Below are 22,634 nucleotides of genomic sequence, written 5' to 3'. Positions count from 1 at the left end.
CAGAGAACACAATCCAAAGTGATTGAATACAATGGCATTAATTTATTCACCTGATGTTAGAACCTAATCCGAGACCCTCAATTAACTTTCAATCAGTGTCAGTGAAAAATGGGGAAATACGCTCTGATTTCTTAAACTAAGATGCTATTTGTCTGCATGCTCCTTTAGACTTGAATAATGTTAAAGCTTAAAAACCTCCCAAGAATCTGTGCTTAATATCTCTAAGCCAACTACACACTCATCCTTTTGAGGAAAGGCAGTTTTACAGGTAAACCAGAAAAGTTTTTACGAAGTATCAAGTTTCCCTTTCAATACACTCTGCCTAGTGCTTGCTTTAATTCCCAGCAGAGTGTAAAAGAAGGTGTTCTTATTAGATAATATTTGGATTAGACTTTCAGTGAATCATAGTACTATAGCACAGATGTTTTTTTTTCTTTTATAATTCCCAATTATTTTGTGACGTTGACACAGCTCCATCTAATCTGAATTCCTCTAAGATACACAAAGTCTTCTCTCAGGACTCTGTGTTTCCAGCACTTGCTGATCTCCCGTGGCACCATATCCTGGTGCTGTTTTCCCAGTCGAAGTGGAGCAGAGAGCAGAACAGCCAGGCTCTCTCTTGCAGCAAGGCAGATCTGAACAGTAAAGTACCATCTGCGGGCTGCAGGGAAAGAACAGGTTTTACCTGGAAGCTCATTCTTCAGGCTCTTCCCTACCAGTACGACTGGAGAGCTGTCACTAGTGTGGCACTGCCTAGTGTACATCTGAAAGGTGATCGTATACTATATTTCTCTCTTCTTTTTGGTTTTTTTTCGGGTGAGATCCACTCCAAGGCAATGAACTCCCTCTGTTCTTTCACTTCTCTGCGTTTGCCAGTAGATGGTGGTAGCAGTTGCTCTATTGAGCTGAGGTTTGAAAAAAAGCGGTGTTTTCTGACAGCGGCAAGAATTACTTCTCTTCGTGAATCTATATTCTGTCAGAGAATGTCCGTTAGGCCTCGCTGAAGTGCTGTCACTGTCGTTTAAGCTGAAGGTCCTCTGCAGCAGCAGCTCCACGAAGGGGCTCTCACCTCGTCAGCAGCCGTCGCACCCGAGCGCCAGAGTAGCAGAGATGCTGCTGAGACAAAAGATGCTCGGCAAATACAGCGAGGGTCAGCCACAGAAGGCTGGCGTTAGATGTTCCAAAAACAAGGCTTCAGGGCGCGGGGAAGAGGTGTAAACTCTTACGAGGAGCGACTGCTGCCCCTGCGAACCCGTGCGCTCGGCAGAGCGGGAGTTGGGATACGGGGCTCGGCAGCTCCCGCGCTGCTCTTCGGCTGTGGTGGAGCTCGGGCGAGGGGGATGCACTTCAATCAAAGCTGCAGGGCAGGAGCCTGCTGGTCGTCAAGTGTAGCACTAAACCTGCATTATATGGGAAAACTGTGGTTTAAACAGGTTTTAAAATGGCTTTTGGTGGTCTCTTTGCAAACACGTTTCTTCCCAGCACCCCCCATGTTATCCCCTGGAGTTCCCTTTCCCCATCCTTCAAAGCGTCGCAATGGTTCTTCAGATGGAAATGGAACTAGAACTGGGCCGCCCCACGCCGTGGGTGGGGAAAGGGATCCAGAGTCAAGCTGCCTGTTAATAGGTGGTACGTTTGGGAAGCCTAAAATCTCTCCCATGACTCACTAAACTCCAAACTGGCTGAGACAGGACCGTTCCGGGATGTGCTAAGGAAGGTGCTCAGCCAGGTCCTGACAGTCAAGTCTCCTCAGCTGTAAGGTCCTAAACCAAACAGAGGATGCAAAGGCCACAGCCACTCTGTCCCCAAAATCACAGAGCCACATTATTCCCCTGGTTGGGTGGGGAGGGATGAAGGTGGTGTGACACAGTGCCTGCCTGGGGCACAGACAGGTCTGGTTCTGAGGGATGGGCACCCAACAAAGGCAGGCTGCAGGGAGGGGGAGAGAGGGCTGAGGAGGTGATCAACTAAAATTGACTTTTCTTCTAATAATCAGGTCTCATTTTTAAGAAGTAGGTCTGCACTAGTGTGTGTTCCCTAGCCTGGTGTGATATTATTCTGGTGTACACTGAAGCAGGGCACATATAAATGGAGCATATAAATGCATATGAATTTCATAAGCATAGTAAAGGAATTGGGCCTTTGGAGGCCTTCTGAGCTCAGCAGAAATGGTAGGAAAAAATGTTACAGCCATTTTACAGGTGAAGTTCCAAATCTTAGATTGAGAGTTAGGTGGGAAGCAAGTTTTCCTAGGCCTCAATTTTAGCATCTAAATTTAAATTATGCATTTTCCTTTTCCTCCTGTAGGCTAACCACAGCTCTAGTCTCCAACTAATCTGAGAATTTTCAGCAACTGTATCTCCATGAAAACCTGAAAATGTGGTATCTGCAGTTTGGTGGCTTGATTTTTCAGCCTGCACTGCATCCAGCAGTTCTCTGGCATTTCTGGGATTACCGGCTGCTTGGCATTATATCAACCTTCTCATTTACATTTCTGAAGTGTGAATTTAAGGATCTGAGTTTTAGACACAAATTTTTGCTTTGAAAATTGTGGTCAGCGACTCTACAGATTTGAAAAAAATATAAAAAAATATCCTGACAAGGGATCTCTTCACCTAAGCTACAAAGCACTAGGAAACTGTCAGATCAGATGCATGATATGCATAATTAACGATGTAGAACAAAGCAATAAACCCTGCCCTGAAAAGCCTAAATCTTTTCTTTTTTGAAGTTGCCTCCTGCTTTCACCCTTCCAGTTCCCACAGGACTGTGTAATATTTAGATGAAATCAGCTACTTCGGGGCAAGAAAACAGTGCCAGTGTTTCAGTTTTCATCTGAGCAGGAATGTTTTGGAGCCTGCAAAAGAAGCCCTGCTGGTCCATGGCTCTTCCTTTGGTCCTGTGATCTGACAGGTCCAACAGCAAATGTGGACATTTCTGGTTTCTTGATGGATTGCTGAGAAAGCAAATTCTATTTCTCGTGTCTACCTGAAAGCCATATTAGAACCCTTCATGTGATTAGCAAGGTAACATAGAGAATCAGGATATAGACTTTGCAGAGTTGGTGATTATATGTATTTATTTTTCTTTTTATTTTTAGCAAATCTTAGTTTTTGGAAATTGTTGTTCACTGAGTTGCTTTGGTAGGCAAAGGGAAGATTTTTTTGATTCTTGTGGAGTGCTAGAAAAGATCCCATTTTTGAGGGTCAGTTGGCACATAATCATCTTCTCCAACTGTAGGCAAAAGTACCACTGGAACTTTATTCTTTTTTTGGCTTCCTACAGTTCTGAGCAGCTTACAATAAAATATAGTAAATAAAGGGGAAATCATTTACACATAAAAAAAATACCACAAAGAAACTTGAAGAACAGTACCCATCAGAATAATGACTTGAAAATTGCCACTCAAGTAGTAAAGGTACCAAGCTCCATATGGGGAATCAAACTTGAAATGGTCTCTATGTGCCTGATAGCTTCATTCATACAACCCAGACATGCCTTGAAGACAGCCTGGGTGCAATCATGAAGATTCAAATGGAGGAGAAAGACAAAGGTTAAGGCCTGATAAAGGAAGGAACATACAATCCATGGGTTGAAATCCAGTAAAAAGTGCTTCATGGAGACTACTAAAGCCTGTTGAGCCTTTGATAGTTATACTGTGGGCCATCATTGAATGGCAGAGTGCTGGAGGCTGAAGGCATCTCTGGGGGTCACATTCTCCAACCCTCCCTCACCTCCAGGTGGCTTTTGAGTATCTCCAAGGGTCGAGACTCAACAGAGCTCTGGTGAAACGTTCTGAGCCAGGTATCAACCCTATGCTGAAGAAATCTTGGCCTTCTGCTGACATAGGAGCTGCCTTGGGGATCTGGTTAGTGATGATCGAGGGCATGGCCTGGGCACAGCTCTCTGGCACAGAAATTCAGCTGGTACTTCATCTTTATTTCACACACCAGTATAGCAGATGAGGAAAGTAATTGTAAACTCTTTTCATGCAGGGCTTGTCTTCCCTCCTTGATGCCACCAGTTTGTATCATACAGGTTCAGTCTGAAATGACTTTTAAGATGTGCCAGGTAGGAACTGTTTAGAGGAATAAAATAAAGAAATCACAGTGATGCTCTTGATCTCCTTCAGGCAACAGAACATCTTGACTTGCGTCTCTTAGGGAGAACTGGAAAGTTTAAGAACTAAATTTTCAAATGAATAATTTGACTTTTACTTTTGGCTTGGATACCAATATATGCATTACATGTATGCCAAGTGTTCTGCATGTCAAAATACCACCAGTAATCTTGGGAAAGAGGAAGCCTTTTCAGAGAAGGACTCCAGGGAGTCAGTTGTCGTTTGAAAGTTCTCTGTATTTCAGTGGTGCTGGGTGTGATATGGAAGGCCAGTGATGACAGAGGGTGTCTGAACCACAGGGCTCAAACTCCTGGAAGAAGCACCACCATCCATTCTGTGAAGTATGACTGGCAAAATCCCTGACCTTGCCAAAGATCTGCAGTGAGTTCCTTCTGCTCTCACGTGACCTGATTGCATGGTGAAGGTTGACTTATGGTTAAGTGGAAAACAGTTGCTGGATGGTGTTTGATGTCGTTTAGTATTTGCTGAATTTGCTGTTTAGTGTTTCTGTTGGTTCTAGATGTACAAAGTGGGGCGTGTGAGCCAAAGGGAACATTTCCTGATGTGTTGTGCCAGGACAGTGGAGAAGTCAAGGAAAGTTCATTCTACTCTTAAAATCTCAGTTCATGCACTGTTCTTTTGAAATCCAGGCAGGTTTTGCTGACCTGCTGTGTGTAATCTCAATATCTACTCTGCCATTAAAGCACTGATTTGTTCTTTCCTCTGTACTAAAATTACCCTGTTCCATGAAAACTTCTGGAGAAGACTGTATCTAGTCTTCTACATCTTTATAACTGGGCATTCGTGGCATAAAATGACTTCAGTGTAAGATAAACAGGAATGCTTGAAACAAACACCTGCTTTCACAGACTGTTACTAGAGCTGGGATACCGAGAGCCTGGATTTATTGCTGTGGCCCAGCAGACATTTTTCACCTGTTTTTGGAGGCAAATGTGCAATAGAGTTTTATTTCCACCAGAAGGTAGGTTATTAATTTATGGAAAGTAAAGGCAGAGTGAGGACTGGGACAAACACTTTTTTAATGGCTGTAATTGAGTCATCTAAAAATAATACTTCCAGGTTCTTTCTGTAACCTGTTGCCTGTGTGTTCTCTTTTTAGTTCTTTCTTGAATGAGTTAGTAATTTTTTTCTGTGTTTGATACGGCTACATTTTCACTATAATTCTGTACATGAAAAAAGTAGTTAGAAACATCTGCTCCAAGTTTATTTTTTATTTAACTAACAATTAAATTCCCTTTTTTTTTTTTTTTTGCAGTGCACATAGCAACTCGAGTTGACCTCATTTATCCTCTTCAAAAACCTAAGTACTTTAATTACACCACTGCCTCCCTCCTCAGATAATTTTAAAATGATGGAATTTCAATTTATATAGTCTCTCCTCGTATTGTACATTTTTTTAATCTGAAGTTCCAGCTTATTACCATCTGTACCACTTCACAGTGCTACAGGATACTATTAGACAGCCAGGTTATGAGGACAGACCTCAGCAGACAGATTTCAATTTCCTTACCCTTAGAAACAGGGCTCCAGGTACCAGGGAGACCTATTCCTCCTCACTCCTTCAGACTTTTAAGTCTTTTATAATTGGCACTTCATCTTTATTTCACACACCAGTATAGCAGATGAGGAGAGTAATTGTAAACTCTTTCCGTGCAGGGCTTGTCTTCCCTCCTTGATGTCACCAGTTTGTATCATACACCAATTTATGGTCAGAGTTGGACAATGTGCAAACCAACAGTTTTCCATTGAAATAAAATAAAATTCTTGGCTTGGTTGAGAGTGGAGCTGTTGGCACCCCTGATAAGCTGTTTAGTGCAATCTGATCTTACCCTTCAGTCTTTGAGAGCAGCCCGTTTTGCTGCAGATCAGTCAAAATATTTTGTGTGCAAGTGACCTTTTTGCTTAAACAAGGAAAAGGGATTGTGTATATTTGTTTCAGATTGAACTGATTTATTTTTTGGTTCAGTTTTTGAAGGTGGTGGTATTGAGGTATACCTCGTGGCATTGAGGGCAAAATATTGAGCAGTGCAGTGAAAAAAGGTTACCCTGAAGTTCCAATTCATGCCTAATAGACACGGATTGGTATCAAATCCTGACTGGACACTTTCCTAGTGACTTTCTGAGCCATTAATTCTGTGTTCTGTGGGCATATATGGGTTTCCTAATGGGTGAGGATCTGGCTTGGAGTCCTCGTCCTGTATTTTTTAGGTGCACAATGAAATTAGAGATGTAACAAAAGAGCAGGAGAATGTGTTTTTGAATATCAGAAAATACAGTCTCAGTAGCAAGTCCTCGTGGGACTGTTTATTTATGTACAGTTAAGGTCTGCAGCCTCTATCTGTTATGTGGTGATTGCCTGGAGGGAAAAAAATATGTATTTATCCATAATGAAGTAGTGCACAGTTCATACAAACAGATATGCTGGAAATTAAAACAGGAAAGGAAAGTATTTCTTTGTGCTATTCTCAGTGGTGTGCTGGGAATATATAGGGTTTCCTAAATTATAACTCTGCATCTCCTGTAGGTCCATTATGAGATGATTCATGTAAAACTTCCCTGGCTGTGCAAATACCCCGGATGTGTCATTACAAATGCAGTGTCAGTGAAATTACTTTGATAAAGCAACACAGTTTTATGTTGTGTTACTTTCAATTTATTTTCTGTATAAATAATATAGAAAGCGTTGTTTTCTTTAATATCACTTTTTTTTTTTCAGCTTTCTCTTTCATACAAACAACCAAGCCAGTAATCAAAATTAAAAAAAAAAATTCTCTTTTCTTGTGAGCACTAATTAGTTACTGTACAGTACCTTCAGCAGATTTTGGTAGAAGGAAAGTAGATGATACATTTTCCTGAAGAATGTTTATTTCTCAGCCTGATTTTTTTTTTCATTTAAGATAAATAAGTTAAAAATGTTTAATTTCTATTCTTTTGCCCAGTATTGATCTAAGGAAAGAAAGCTTTGTGACAAAACAAATGCAAACGTCTGGGGGGAAAGGAAAGTATTATTTTAGCCAAATGGCTAAAATGCATTATCAAGTGATAAATGCAGAGATTTTTTATCTTTCCCTCACCCCCCACCCCCTCATCACAATTAACTACAGCAAAGGAGATTTTGTGATGTGAATATATATTCACTGACAACTGAGTGGAGGTAAACTCCTTTTTTTCCTAAACTTAATTTCTGTCCTGCTTTCATTTTTTTTTCCATTTTAATATAGAATTAGAATGGAACAGTCACAAGAACACCCACGGCTGCCTGTAGCTCTCTAGCTCCCTCTCAGAACACCACCACAGGACATCAGAAGGACAAAGTGAAATATTTTTAGATGTGGTATTTCTGTATCCTACTAGAATATAATGAAAATACGATTTCTGATGAAGATAATGCACAGTTTCTGTTTGAGCATGCTCATGTGCATATTATCTACTTCCCCAATATGACGGAAAAAACCAGAACAATCCATTTAGTAAACTTTTTTTACACAGAATCATAGAGAGGTTTGGGTTGAAAGGGATCTTAAAGATCATCTGGTTCCAACCCCACTGCCATGAATAGGGAAATGTTCTTTGTGTTAATAGTGGCAGTCTAAAATCACCCACTTAACCATAGACAGGACTAACATTAAGTAATAATAATAATAACCCAAAGAATTTATCATAGCTCTATAAAAAGCTACAAAAAAGCAGACATTAAACCTGGAAGTTTGAGGAAACTTTTTCTTTTGCACTTTTGCTACATACAATAATCCTAGCATCTTTCAATAGGCTATTCAGCTATTTCCTTTATCAGCAACAGTGCTACATTCTAATATGTTTAGAATTTTCCAAGATACCTTGCAGTTTAACATTTATAGATAGAACAAGCTGAAAGGATTCCCCCCACCCTGTCTCCCAGCACAGGATGAATAAGAAAGTAGAAAACAGGAAGAAAAAAAATCAAATATTCTAAGTGCAGTAAGCTTTAAATCCACGGATATATAATATCAGTCACCAGAAGCTATCAAAAGTCCTTACTTGTGTATGAAAATAAGATAAGGAATTGTTCTGTTTCTCCTTTAATGTTTTAAGTTTGCAGAACTGGGAAGAGGAGTTTTTAATCCTGAAACACAAGATTTGTATCAACAATTCTGTGTAGCTGTTTCCTTTCAGATTCTGACTGCACGAAGCTCTTGCTCTCACAAATCTACATGAAAAACTCCAGGTAGGATAATCCAGATTTAGTGAACACTCTGTAAAACTGATAGCAGTGTGGATTCCATTCTTTCTCTGCAGGGCACAGTTGGGCTGTTAGTTGTCACTGATGAGGTGCTTTGTTAGCACACAGGAGCTCTTACCTTAAAAACAGCCTTCTTAAACAACAGACCTTTTCTTTAGAAAATAACTGTTCCATGGATGTTTTTGCACAGCCATCACTCCTGCACTGGAGCAGATGTGAAAATGTTCATAAGCTCAGCGAAAAGCTACTTTAAAATCACTCCTGGTTCACAGATACTGTAAACATCTATTTTCATCAGTTAAAAAATGTGGTAGCTTTTCCTAAAGCAGTGTCTGGGATGATTTTGTTTTGATTGTTCAACACTGTTGGTGTTGAAAATAGGTGTGTCAGCATTTGAAAGATGGTCCTCAGGCGCTGAGGTTTTTTTTAATAGCAAGCAAAATTCTCATTACGGGGCAATTTTAAAAAGCAATAACATTCATTTTTTGGGCTGTTAAGCATATAGAGTGTTTATATTTCCAGCAAAGAATGAATTAATGGAAAATAAATTTCTGTCATGCACTAGTGCCACAGCATTGCAACATAATATATGTGAGGCTGATTGCAAGTCAGCCTTTCAACAGGATTATACATGATCAAAGCTTCTGGAGTGAGAACTATGTAACTTAAGTGATTGAAAACAATTTTAATGTTTGTCTTCTCTCTTTTTCTTTCAAATCAAAGCTTGTTTCTTGTTAATGATGTGTTAAACTTGAAAAAAACCACAGCTCTCAGTCTCTGTATCTCCCTAATTACAGGCAGACGTGTTTGGTGTCACATCCCTTCAACACACAGACAGCTCAGGTTCTTTGCCTTAGGTGCCTGTTGCTGGCAGGATTGGCTGCAGTGGCCTAAAAATATCTCCCTCTTTTGATGTTTGAGTTACAGGTCAGATGCTGTTCTTTGAAGGAAAGTCCCAGCAGATAGGACAGGACTTCCCACACCCTACAGGAGGCTGAGTGTCCACCAAGGAGGGCTGAACTCATTCACAAGGACCCGACTTTCTGCGCTCACCTTCCTCAATCCCTGACTCTTCTGAGAGTGTGATAATTCACTCTGGAAGGCCTGGTGCCTGAAGTAGTTATCCATCACTATCAGCAAAACTTAGACCATCAAACAACTCCCACAGGACTCTTTCAGATGTCAGTTTAGTGATTTTAAGTCACTAAGATGTCTTGTGAATTTTTAGGTCCATTGGGACAATGCCAAAGTCTAAGAAAAATCTATATTTTGAAAAAACTCTATTGATAATGAGATAATACTGAACCTTTTATTTATTAAATATTTATCATTATCCAGAAACGACCCAGGAAATCAGGAGCAGATTGATTTTCAAACAGAACTCATGAGAACAATCTCTATCTTGGTAGGACTTAGTAGAACTTTGCTATCACTGTAGCAATGTTCAGGATCTAGTGACTAGGAAGGCCTGGTACACCACGGGGGTTAATGCTCTAAACAAACCCAGGGGGCTTCAGAGGGGTCAGAATATGCTCATTTCTGTGCCTACTTCCATAATCACACGGATTAACTTTTTCAACAAACTGAACTGGCTGCAAAGCAGAAATCTCCACTCTTCTGTGCAGTCCTTGTCTCAGCCTGTTAGCACAGACCCAGATGTGCAGAGGTGCTTTCAGGCTGTGCAGGTGCCAGGCCAAGCCCTCTCCCTGCCTGGCAGCCTGGCCTTCCAAGGCACCACTGGTGGGAGAAGGGTCACTGCTCCACTCTACCCTGCCCATGGAGAACTGATCTGCTGTCAGGGCTCTGCCTTTCTTCAATGTCACCAGTGTTGCACAGATGCTTTTGTGCAGTTGGCAGATGTGGCCCAGGAAAGACACGGAGTGAAACTCTGCAGGAAAGCTGCTTGCAAGTGGTATTAATAGAAAAAACACATGCAGGAGCGATCTGAGTAACTTCACTTCCTTGAGGAGGCAATAGTGAGGCCAAGAAAAAATTCAAAAGTAAAAAAATGGTATTGTTAGAGATGTGAGAAAATAGCACCCCCTTCTTTCCTTTCTTCCCCCTCCTTCCTGCCTGCCCCCTCCAGTTTCATCCACTGTTTTGATGGAGACAAATACAAAGTATTTTGTCTGGAACATCCATTAATTGATTTTTCTGCCTTTTTTTTTTTTTTCAATTTCTTCATAAGAAAATTAATTTTTGTTAGTGGCCCCCAAGGCTTCCTAAAAAGAAATTTATGCTATACCCAAAATTTTAAAGAAGAAAAGGACTATTCTGTTTGAGCAGTTATCAATTATCTCAACAATCTATCATCACCAGAATAAGGAGACAAGTTCTCCAAACTGACACTTCAAATGAGTTGGCTGATGTCGAATAACACACAATTTGCACAGCACCCAACTCACGCATTTCCCCAGCTTCTAGAGCTCTTTCCTTGGAAATCATTATGGAAAGTGTTGGAGTAGCAACTTCTGGCACTGATATGTTGCAAAATATCTCCACAGCACATCGAAACTCGGAGAAGCTTCCGGCCCATTGCTCTGCGTGTCAGACACAGTAGAGTTTGTCGTGTTCTCCTGTTTTTGCAGTGAGAATGCCCTCGAGGCAACTCACAGCATCTGCTGTGAGCACATGAAATCCTTCCCCCTTCTGCAGCCAGCTTGCCACTGGGTTTGATGGAGCCAAAATATCAGGCTCGTTCAGTGGAGCCAGGCACAGCTCGGACAGACAACAGTGTGAAGATCAGCGAGTCAACAAACTTTCAGTAGGAGGAAAAGGGGAGAATCAAACACAGAAATTAATGCTGCAATTAAAAAAAAAAATAGCATATAATTTTTTGTTGCCCTGCAGAATTTACAGCTAATCAAGCCATAACCCCCAAGCCTCTCCTTTTAATTACTTTGTTTGGATGCCCTTGTGCCACAGTGCCTTTTACCTTCCCTCTGGTCAGAGTGGCCAACAGTGTTCTTGGCCATAAAAACCAGGAGAGGGAAAATCACTTGGTGTCTTCTTAGACATTGGCTGGCAAGGAAATTGGAAGAGTCTTGAATGGTTACAGGTCTTCATGGCAAGAAAGGATGTTGCAACAGTCACGCTGCAAGCGCTGTAGTGAATGGAAAAAAAAGCAGCCCTGGAAATCTGTTCCCTTATGGATGTTCCAGTTGAGACACAGTCACAATTATTTTAGGAGGGAAAACATCCCACACTAAATACATTTATTATTTGGATCTGTTTCTGCTTTGGACAGATTGTGACAATCTTACATAAACACTCAGTATTAGGACAGTCTGATGTTTGCCCCAGATCTGATTATTTTGCAGCGCACACAACTGTGCTTCCAGGGGAAGATTCCCCCATGTTAAGTTTCTAAACAGGGTAAATAAAGCCATCTGTTGTGGAAGCAGGATTTTTAAATTATATGCCCTGTTAACCACTGTTTTGCACACTGAGCTATTTGTGTCTAAAGAAACAACCTTATGCCTTTCCAAAAGGACTTCTGCTCTCCTGATTTACATGTTTTATGGGCCAGATATCAGAGGTCTGAAATAACTTTTCTTCTTCTTCTTACATTTACTTCTATCAGACTGATTTCAATCTTCTCCCTTTCCATTGACCCCTTGTGTTTCTTTCTGCTTCCTACTTTCTCTACATCTCTATTACAAATATAATTGCAATCAATATTTTATGAAAAGTTCGGTCAGCAAAAGTAATATTTGAAAATATAAATATATTATACATTTTATATCTAGTAAAGTAATTAAAATATCTCACATGAAAGAGATCTCATCAGCCTCTAGCCCAATGCAAGCATCTTCTTCTCTGCAGGGATAAGTATGAAGCATGTAAAGGAAGCAAGGGAAAATTTCCATGGTAGGAACGTTTTTTTCCAGACCTTTCAATAAGTGTTTAAGAGAAACATTTTTCCCCCTGGAAAAACTGCATTTGAAGACTCCATTTGTTTATCTAAATTTTGTTGAGTCAGCAAGTGATTTAAATTGCTGTTTCCAGGACTGTTTTGCTCTGTGCACTCTCTTCAGTCACGAAGAGAACCAGTCCTGGCTTCAAAAGGAGAGTGAAATGAAATTTATGCTGCAAATCAGCACATGGAAGGAACACCAAGTGCTGTTTCACCAACCACTTTATCACTCTGGGGGTCCATATGGGTTTCTTTAATAGGGTTTAATATTTGTCCTCTTTTTATTCTTATGGGAAGGGATACAACAGACTAGACACTGATGTCTCCTTAAGGAAATTGGGGCACCATCTGTATTCATGCCAGCTAAAATTCTGCTCAGCTGGCTCCCTTTTTTACCTAAGCCTTAGAGAAGTTCAAATATATAATATATGTATATATATATAAATATATATATAATATATATATATTTCAACTTTTAAATTCTCTTGCATGACTTGATATATATTTATTTATTTCTGAAATGATGTCCTGTTAGTCTACTGCAAGACTTCCTGGTCCTTGGTGATTTTGGGATTATGAACTCCACCAGTAATGGGATTTGCAAACATGAGGTTAAATCTACAGAGCAGTAGTGTGGGTAACACTCACATGCTCTAATATACATAATTAATATACATAACATACATACATTTCAATAATAGATGTGTTTTGCTGATGTAGAAGGCAGTACTGGATCTTGCATTGCAAACTCTAATTTTCAGCAGTTTCTTATGACTGAAGAATTTGCTTTGGTGACTTTAAAATATCAAGTACCTGCAGAGAAGACATATAGATCATCTTGTCTATCTTTTAGTAAAGCACAGGATTCCAGGTTCGCCCTGACACCTCTGTGTTAGAAGTCTCAAACACCCTAATTGGACAGCCTAATTTATGGTTGTTTTTTTTTAATAGTCACAATTGTCATAACACACATTTTCCAGCACCGCCTTGGAGGCAAAGGTATGAATAGTTCACAGGAAACTGGAGCCTGTTACCCTTATTGTTTGGAATTATTGTTAAGAATTTGTGCTTGCTGCCTGCGCTTACTGTATTTAAATCTTCACTTTATGTTATATCTGTTAATGAAAATACAATTTTATGTAGAAAATTAGAAACTGGCAAAGCTACAAGAAATAATGAAGAAATGGACTGGAAGAGACCCGAGGTGAGATTTAGATATTTCTGAATCTCAGAAATGGCAAAAAGCAAAGCAACACTTTTCGTTTGAACCGAGTAAGTTCAAACATTTCTAATTTTCTTTACCAAGTGAATTAAAAAGGCACAAATTGGTATCTTTAGAGTGGATTGTTTTTTCTTGTAGTTACCCTCACTGACTTCCATTTTAACTTGATCCATGATTTCAGGATGAAATGCACATTTTTTGTTACAGTCTAAAAAATTTGTTTCAAAAATTTGTTTCAAGTCGATAAATAGAACCAAAAGTCCTGATTTAATTAGCTAGAAGAAGTGGTTGAAATGCAAACATAGAAAAATGGCTAAATTATTTGCCATCTTAATTTTTTATTCCTTCTCATATTCTTTTTCTCCGTAACTTTGCTTTCATTTTTTGCTAAAGGCTCAATCCTGCTGCTTTTAAAATAGTAAATTGCCCCTAAGATCAAATGAGATCCCGAGGGAAGTGTTTAAAAAGAAGAGAAATTAGGATATTTATCCTTCTTGCCATTTGGCAACTAGCTAAAATATCTAAATTAGAAGAATATTTCCTCTCAGTTTAGCATATGACTAATGGGGAAAGGACATTGCAGTAGGCAATCCACTATGTTAAACAAAGTTCTTGCTATGAAGATTTTTTTCCTCTGGACAGCATAAATAACAGAGAGAGGGTAAGGTAAGAATTTAAATTTAGATGGTATTAAGAACCCTGAAGAGTACTGACAGGCTTCTGAGCAAATAATATCAGCTGATACCAACCAGTACAGCAATATGACATATGGACATTTAATCCAGGACTCCTAAGAATTTATTATGATGGGTCTTGGAAAAAAAAAAAAAAAATTAGTCATAAGTAGATATGGTTGAACCCAACCATTTTTAGGCATTTAATATTATATATAAAAAAAATTCCACTAAAATCTAGATAGTGAACATTTGATAGCTGATTGCCATGATCTTAATTTTACCCTTTTTTTAAATATAATTTTTATACAAGGTCTTATTAATAAATAATTTACCATATGCATGAGGGACTGGAGGCATCTCCAAAAAAGAGTCTCATTTCCATAGAGCTGAGATGCTCTCAATTTAGTTACATTTTCTGTTTTTCTTTTTTGCCTCCTCTCTGTTTCTGGGTTTGGACTACTTTTGAGCTTTTTGCTGCAGTAAAATAGAGCAGAGAGAGGAAAACAATTCAGCAGCTGAATTACTGTTTCTGCTTTGTGTAGATATGTACAAATCTTGGAAAACTTGGTGAGAGTGTTCATGAAGCCCCTGTCACATTAAACTTTTGACCAGACGGGGATGACTCTCATGTGCCAAACCGCTGGACATTCACACCAGCAAATGAATCATCCCAGGATATATTTCCTTCAGATTCGTGGAGCTGTGTGATTTTCAGTTTAACTAAGCTTTTCACTTTGGAATTTCCTACCATTTTAAAAACCACACAAGAACAAGGTCTGTCTGTCACTCCACAAGCTGTGTCAACTTACTTTAAGGCTTCTTGTCTCTCACCCTTCAGGCAAGACTTAGCTTTACATAATTCACATATTTTAACAATTCAGAAACTTTCTGGATGATGTTCCCGTCATGACTTCAAGCTCTTTTGTTGTAAAGCTAACTTTTTACTATTTGACAGAAAGATCCACAGAATCCCATCACAATGAATGGTTATCACAGACTCACTTTGGCAAATGCCTTCCAAGACACCGATCACTGTAAAGAACAAAAAAATACTATTTAGAGTGAGATTACAGACAGGGCAAGGGTGAAGAATTAGAAATAAAAAAGTTCCACTTTGCCCTATTTCTTGCTAGAAATACCTCAGTTCCTATCAGGTATATTTAAAGGACTGCAAGCTCAAACATAGAAAAATACTCAACATTAGCTGTAAAGCTGATATAGTAGAATGTGTTGATTTAAAGAATAGCTGGTGACATAATTTCTGATGTTCCTTTATCATATCTTCATGTGATATCACTTTACACGATTTTAAATGTAATGCTTATTAAAAGTGCAAGTCTATCATACATGAAGCATATGCGTATGTTCCTGTGCCATGAGAAAATTCTAACTTTGCTTTGAGGGTACATATAATAGAGCAATATGTACATTGTTCCTGTCCTCCCACTAGATGGATCTGATCTGTTCTGTTCTTTCTCCCATATGTATTCACATCTGCCACAGTGGGAGGTAACTGGTTTAGAAATGGAGAACAGAACCTTGGACTGAATTCTGATCTCATTTACATCACTCAGTAACAGAGTTACCAGCCCTCCATGAAGAAAATTCATTATTATTGCTATTTGTACCACCCCCGTCTCCCCATTAGGATTTATTTTATTTTGATGATTCACATTATAATATAGTTTCTATATATAAGTACAGGGACAGAGGCAAAATCTGTAGCATTATGAGATACATGGAAATATTTCAAACATTTTTATTTTTAAAATATTGCCTTCTGTGTCTCCTGTTGAACGTTAACAACGCCATCTTCCAAGTTTCTTTTTAAATTACAGCCTTTTCTGCCTTAATTCCCTTTTGTCACATATTGAGGACAAGTTTACCACTGTAGCTCAATGCATTATAAATACTATCAATGTTAGTCTCATTCCCCTTTTTTGCTTTCATTGAGCAGAGACCTTCACTGAACTATCCATGAGAACATAGTCCAATTTCAGAGCTGCTACAGTTAACTGAGAATCCTTTTAAATCTTGGGGACCCTGAAAATGGTAGGAAATTATCTATATCAGTGGACAAGTATTGACTTCTTTGGTCCCCGTTGGATAGTTTTAACAGCGTGGCTCTATTTCAGCCTTAAATTGGAGAAGAGTAGTCATATAAAAGGCAAAAATAATTCACAAAAAATACACAAAAGCATAAACAAATAATTATATTTGTAGATCCTTTATTACTGAAAAAGAGGAAAGGAAGGGGCACTCAATTTTCCAGTCACCTTGTACAGAACCTGGATATTGACAGCAGCAGAATAGTGGAAGCCAGAAATAGAGAGCACACCAAAAAAAGATTAATTCTCAGTGGAAAGGTGATTTTCTCCTAGGAACAACCTTTATTCTTGCTGGGAAGTTAAAGAAGAGCACACAGCAGAAAAAGACACCTGACAGCAACCACAACTGGGCTGCTCGTAAAACTGCTAGCTAAGCACACACACACATGCAGCTCAGAAATGTGCAACTCGCTGTAAAAATTTCACTCTGTGGGAAACTGTGTATTGAAATTCATAGAAATGCTTACTCACAGCAAAAATGTGCCGTGTCCAAACCAGATGCCTTTTGTGTGGCAGTAAAATATTACAAATTCAGTGTTTTCACATGCCCACTTTCAAGTGGACTTTACACTACACTTGCACTAATACCAACACTGGCAGACCTCTACCATTAAAAATAAGTAGTATGTGAACAGTGAGATCTGTTTTAAAGTGCTTGTGCTCAGTCACAACTGGTCACGGAAGGACATCTCTTTGTTGACCATTATTCCCTGGCAGGAGCTGTATCTTTAAGTGGATGTCAGGTACAAATAAGGAGTGTTTCCCACATCTTACATGTGGAACTAGGGAGAATTTGGGTCTATGGTGGATCACAAAGGCTTTAAAAGACTCCTGGTACTCTCAGGAAGATATAGTTTCTGGGAAGGACAAGAAAGGTACAGGGGAAGGGGTGACTTTCATATCACACTGATCCAGAACCATTCTGAAGCCCCACCACCTGACATGCTTTCCAAGGCATGCTTTTCCCTCAGGTGAGCCCCAATTTACAGAGCCAACGCCCTGGGGACCCCCCAACCTGTTGCTGAGGTCCCCCAAGCCCTTCTGGCCCTTCCAGAAGGTTCTCCCACCACACGCCTTGGATTGATTGCCCCCAATTAACGATGCCGATGTGCAGGTGCTGCTGCAGCACCACAGCTGGCCCCAATTAACTGTGCCCATAAAGCTGCTGCTGCTAACGAGGGTGGGTTTGATCCTCCACACCTGGACTGTGGGGCTGCCCTGCCCGAACCTCAGACCAGCAGGAGCATCCAGTCCCTCCGTGAGGGAATACCAGTAGCTCAGCCTGGAAGAAGGTAAGGGCTTTGCTGTGGCTCTTAATTCATGGTAGGGCCCTGTTGTTGCTGAAAATGTGGAGATAAATCAAACTCTGTAATGTGCTATTTTCGGTGTAAGAAAGTAGGCGTTTCTTTGTTCGTGGCACTGGGTGCGTGTGGGGTCGCTCCCCAAACGTGCACACTCGCTTTCCAAACTTTTTGCTATTGACGCATTTTAAGCAAAGAAATTAACGTTCATTGGCTATAAATTACATAATTCTCTTTATCAATTAGTATTCTGTCTCCTTTTGGTTATTGGTTATTGATTTCTTGCTTCTCATGCTTAGTCCACATTTTCAGTCTTTTTATTATCTTTTTCCCAGGTAGAAGGGGTTTCAGTACAATTGTTGAATTGTCTTGGTTAGTTTCTTCTTTATCTCTGGTTTCTGCAAAATGTCCTTGTAGTCTACGAATTTTGTATTGCTGCTGTTCGGTTCTCAGAAATATATATCTCTCCCCAAGGCTTTGTGCACTGAAGCACATCAAGGTTGGTTTAGCAAAACTTAAAAATTTCAGTGATTTTTTTTTTTTTCCCCCACCCTCCCAACCAACTGTGTTCTAACAACAGCCGCTTGTGGAAAAACCTGGCAACAGTGGAAAATGATGCTGCTTGTGATTAACTAAACCAATTAATTATAGAATGTTGGGGAAGTTGTGTCGTTTCCAGCACTGGGGCGTTGCTGATGGGGCTGGGAAGGGTAACGGGGCAGCTCGGCAGGTGTGTGCAGTACACGGGGCTGTGTCTGTGCTGAGGGCGGAGCCCCTGAGGGCGGGGGCGGCCATGGCTCCGCCTCTGCCCCTCGCGACGCTCGCGCCGCCACGCTGAGGAGGCCGGGCGCATGTCCGTCGCTGCCATTGGTCCGCCGCTGCGGGGGCGCCGCTGCCATTGGTCCGCCGCTGCTGTGCGGCGGCTGGCCCTGGTTGCTGGGCAGATCGCGGTTGCCGGGCAACCGCCCGGCCGGGCGCTGCGCGCGCAGCGGGGCCGGCCGGGCCCAAGGTGAAACGACAAATCAAAAAAAAAAAACCTAGGGGGGAAAAAAACCCGACCAAAAAAAAAATAAAATCCCATAAAATAGAAAACCCCACTGTGTGTGTGCCCCGAATAGCTGGTGGGGTGCGGTACAGGGGCCTGTCTTACCGCTGTTGAGTACCCATAGTACCCGTATGAGAAACAAAAATACAATTTTTTTTATAGGCGTATCGCGAAGTTGTAAGATATCCAAGTTCAAAAATGCTGGACTTGAGTGTCAGGGTCTTTTCCAGCCGGATAAGGGAAATGCAAGAGTTCTTAAAAATCTTTTGGGGCCAGTTTTGTACAAATGGGGTTCTTCTCTCTCTTTGGGCTGAGAACAAAGATGATTCATTATCCTTGACAGAGGACACCTTGCAGTCAATCAGAATAAAAGGAAAACCCCTTTTTAGAGAAAAGAAACCTTTTTAGGTAAAAATGAATATATTAAACTTATCTGGAAAAGGGTGGGATTTTGGAAAACTGTAAAATGAATGAGGTGTAAAGCCAAGGGGTCTTTCTCCCCAAAAACTCAGTGGGGGAAGGACCCGGCATGCCAAATAAATTCTTCTTTGTTCCCTGAGCTTATGCTGCCTTTCTAAAATTAAGAGGGATTTTTCCCACACTCGTGCCCGCCCAGCTGAGGACTCAGGGTGTGCCGGGCAGTGCTGACCTTGCAGGACATGTCTTTGAGGAATTTTCTTACTTGTACTTAAAAATACTTGGCTTTTTTTAAAATGGCAGGCTTTGGATGCTGAATAGAAAGCTTCAGGTTTGAGGTTTCGATGGAATGATCACAGAGAAACAAATGCAGATTTAAATACACCTCAACACAGAGGAGTTCAGGAGAACACAGGGGTTGTTTCCCCCCCGAAGACTCCACTCCTCTCATGAGGAGAAAGCTTTTATGATGACTTTGCTCACTGGCTGCTCCAGCTCTGGATGCTGGAGCATTTTATGACTAAGCAAAGTTAGAGCCTGTATTTTCCTTTTCCCTGCACCAGACTGCAATAAAGTGACACAACTATGCTACAAAACAGTGTTACTGTGTCCTTATAGCGTGAAATTATGTGTAATTATCAGAGAGGGTCTCTCTGCAGTGCTTGGATGGGTGTTCCTAAGGAGATGGGACTTGGTTTGTGCCAGTGTATTCCCAAGGGACAACTCAACACACTGGCTGGTCTGATCACCTGTGTTTCTTCAGAATCTCTCACACAAATCCTTCTGTGAGTGTCATAAGCGGAAAAATAGAAGGGAATAAAGCAAGATATTTAATGCATAAAGATATGCTTTGTGTCCCCTCCCAGCACACCCTCTGATCTGGTCACTTGTGAGGCAGAGTGACAAACAAAAGGCTTTACTGCTCAGCAAAAACTATGATGTTACTTTTTGACAGAAGTGTTTGAGTCAAAAATCTAAACCACAGTGATGTCGGGGTTTAGAGATGTAACAAGAACTGATAGTATTTACGACCCAGAAACTAGAGATAACAGAGCCAAGGGATTTAAAGAAACAGTGAGGAGGGGAACTGAGGCAACCAGCAAGGCAACACCCACTTACTTTTTAACCATGTGCATTGTCTTGAAGTTTACAAAGTGGTCACTTAGAACTGGGTTGGGGGAGCTTCAGACAGAGAAGACCGATGAAGACCCTTGGAGACCTTACAAGGATATGCATATATGCTAATAAGCATTGGGAAGTGTCATGAATATGTAATAGGAATGCAGGGAACAAAAAATGAATAATCATGTAATGCTGACACATGAGCTGTAGTGAAAAGGCCTTGGTGTGCACTTTGAACTGATTCCTGGGGCACCCGGTGTGCTGTGACCATGCAGCATGTCATAATAAAGGAATGCCTGACTTCTAGAACTCACAAATTGAGTCTTAAATATTCTTTTAAGTGTTACTTTTAGGCAACAAAAGCACTGTATGAGCTGCTGTGAAGAAAACTAGCTCTACCCTAGCCAGGCCCAGTCTGTTTGAGTTCTGGAAATCTGCAGTGGTGGTGATTCCTCTCTGGGCAGGAGGTGCTAGGGTCTATCCCCTCCCGGTGTAAAATTCTCCAGTTTCTGTGTGCAATTGGAGTTTCCTTTGCTGAAGGCAGTGTTTGTTGCTGCTTGTCCTTTCACTGACTGTCTCGGGGAGGAGTAGAGTGGTGTCCTTCTATAGTTGTGCTTTAGGCTGCTGAGGGCAGCAGCAACACCCATCTCTTAGAAGCCTCCTGTTCTCCAGGGTGAATAAAAACCTGTATCTTCAGTCTCTTTCTACCCCTCTTGAGCTCAAGCCTCTGCTTCATTGGGAGGTTCAAGATACACTCTGGTTTTGCCTCCACTGAGGGCCAATTATTGGCACTTTTTGTGTGTGGGAACTCAGAACTAGGCAGAGGTTCCAGGTATGGCCTTACAGGTGCCAAGTAGGGGGTAGAGTCACTCAGCTTTGATCTTGCTGTGACCTTGCTGATCCACACACTATGGACTCACATTAAAACCTCAGATAAGACCCCTCAATTGTGTAGCAGCTTTTCAAAAAAGCATCTATCTCCAACCTGAGTTTCCAGGAGATATTCTGTCCACACTGCAGAGCTCTGCAGTTGTCTGCTTGTTTTAAAGTAATAAAATAGAGCAGCAGTGCAGAACAAAAACCTCCAGTCTTGAGATTGGGTGTTATAACTTCCTTACTCTCCTTTAGCAGATCCATCCAGAGTGTCTGAGTTACATTTAAAGTTTTGTGCCTCTTAAAAATGAGAGAGAGATGTTCCTTTCTCAAGTGTCTTTCAGATTACTTTGTAAACTGCAATAAGCTGCTATGCAAAAATCTGAAATATCTGGTTGTATCAATTTGGGATTATGTGCTGGTTGTTACCTGCCGTGGTGAATGGAATGGAAGGTACAACAGCCTGACAAGAGATAATGATTCCCTCATATCACTTTTGCTGAGGTGCTTGGACTATCCAACCTAGTTTCAAAAGACTAAAATCTTACAGTTTGCAGGTTTGCATTCTGAATTTTTATCTATTTCCAGCGTCTGCCAGTTACATTGAAGTGATACTGCATTATGTATGGGGAAATAGAAAGCTATCATCTCAAAATAGACCATAATATTGCACCTTATTAAAAAATACAAGTGGGTTTTCTGCCAGCAACCATGACTTATGATAATGACTGTTATCAATATGCAATTACTTCTGTTACCCTGAAACATATTGGCATTCATTTATTTAAAGATAATGTAACACATTTGTATTCACTGAGGTAATCATTGGATATGATTAAATGTGAATGCCCATCTTATACAAACTGTAAAATGAAAAAAAAAATTGTCATTGGACCTTTTACACTACTAAAAATAGTCTGTATTAAATTCTCAAAGTTACATTTGAGCTTCTTTGAAACACAGTGACAAACAACCATAAAGAAGCAAAAGCATAACCGTGGTGATTGCTAATTCAAATGTTCATTGTTTCTAATGATGTATGGGAAACCTGACAATGAGGAAAAAGCCCTTGAAATAAAACTGTAGTCCCACGTCTGTGGAATGGACTCCAGAGTTAGTGGTATGTGTGGAACAAAGTCCATTTAGATGGTGACTCTTAGTGGAGGCAGAAGTCTATTTATATAAGTTGTGTAGATCAGTTGTGAACATGCAGAGGTTGGATGTGGCAATAGCCAGGCATTTAAATGTGCTGTTTAGGCTTTTAATAACTGTTTTATCCCACAAATGCTTCAGACTTGCAGAGAACCCAGAGTTTTCAGGCTTTTAACTAAAATGTATGTATTTATTATATAGCATGTGTTACATAAGAGTAGTTCTCTGGTGACAGATTGTTGTGATAATAAACACTTTGAGGTTCACTTCTTCAGAGACACCAACCAAAGCAGTCTCAATATTCTGAGCTTTCAAGTACTTCCATTGATGATGTTTGAGAGAGCGAAGCTCAGCGTGGTTTTTGTCCAGTTGTATGATGTAAAATGCTACAGGCACTTCTAGAACTGGCTACTTCTAGAACTGGCTACTTCTAGAACTGGC

Source organism: Corapipo altera, unplaced genomic scaffold (genome assembly GCF_003945725.1).
Source record: "Corapipo altera isolate COAL_440 unplaced genomic scaffold, ASM394572v1 158, whole genome shotgun sequence".
NCBI lineage: Eukaryota > Metazoa > Chordata > Aves > Passeriformes > Pipridae > Corapipo > Corapipo altera.
Note: the sequence above shows the minus strand (reverse complement) of the source record.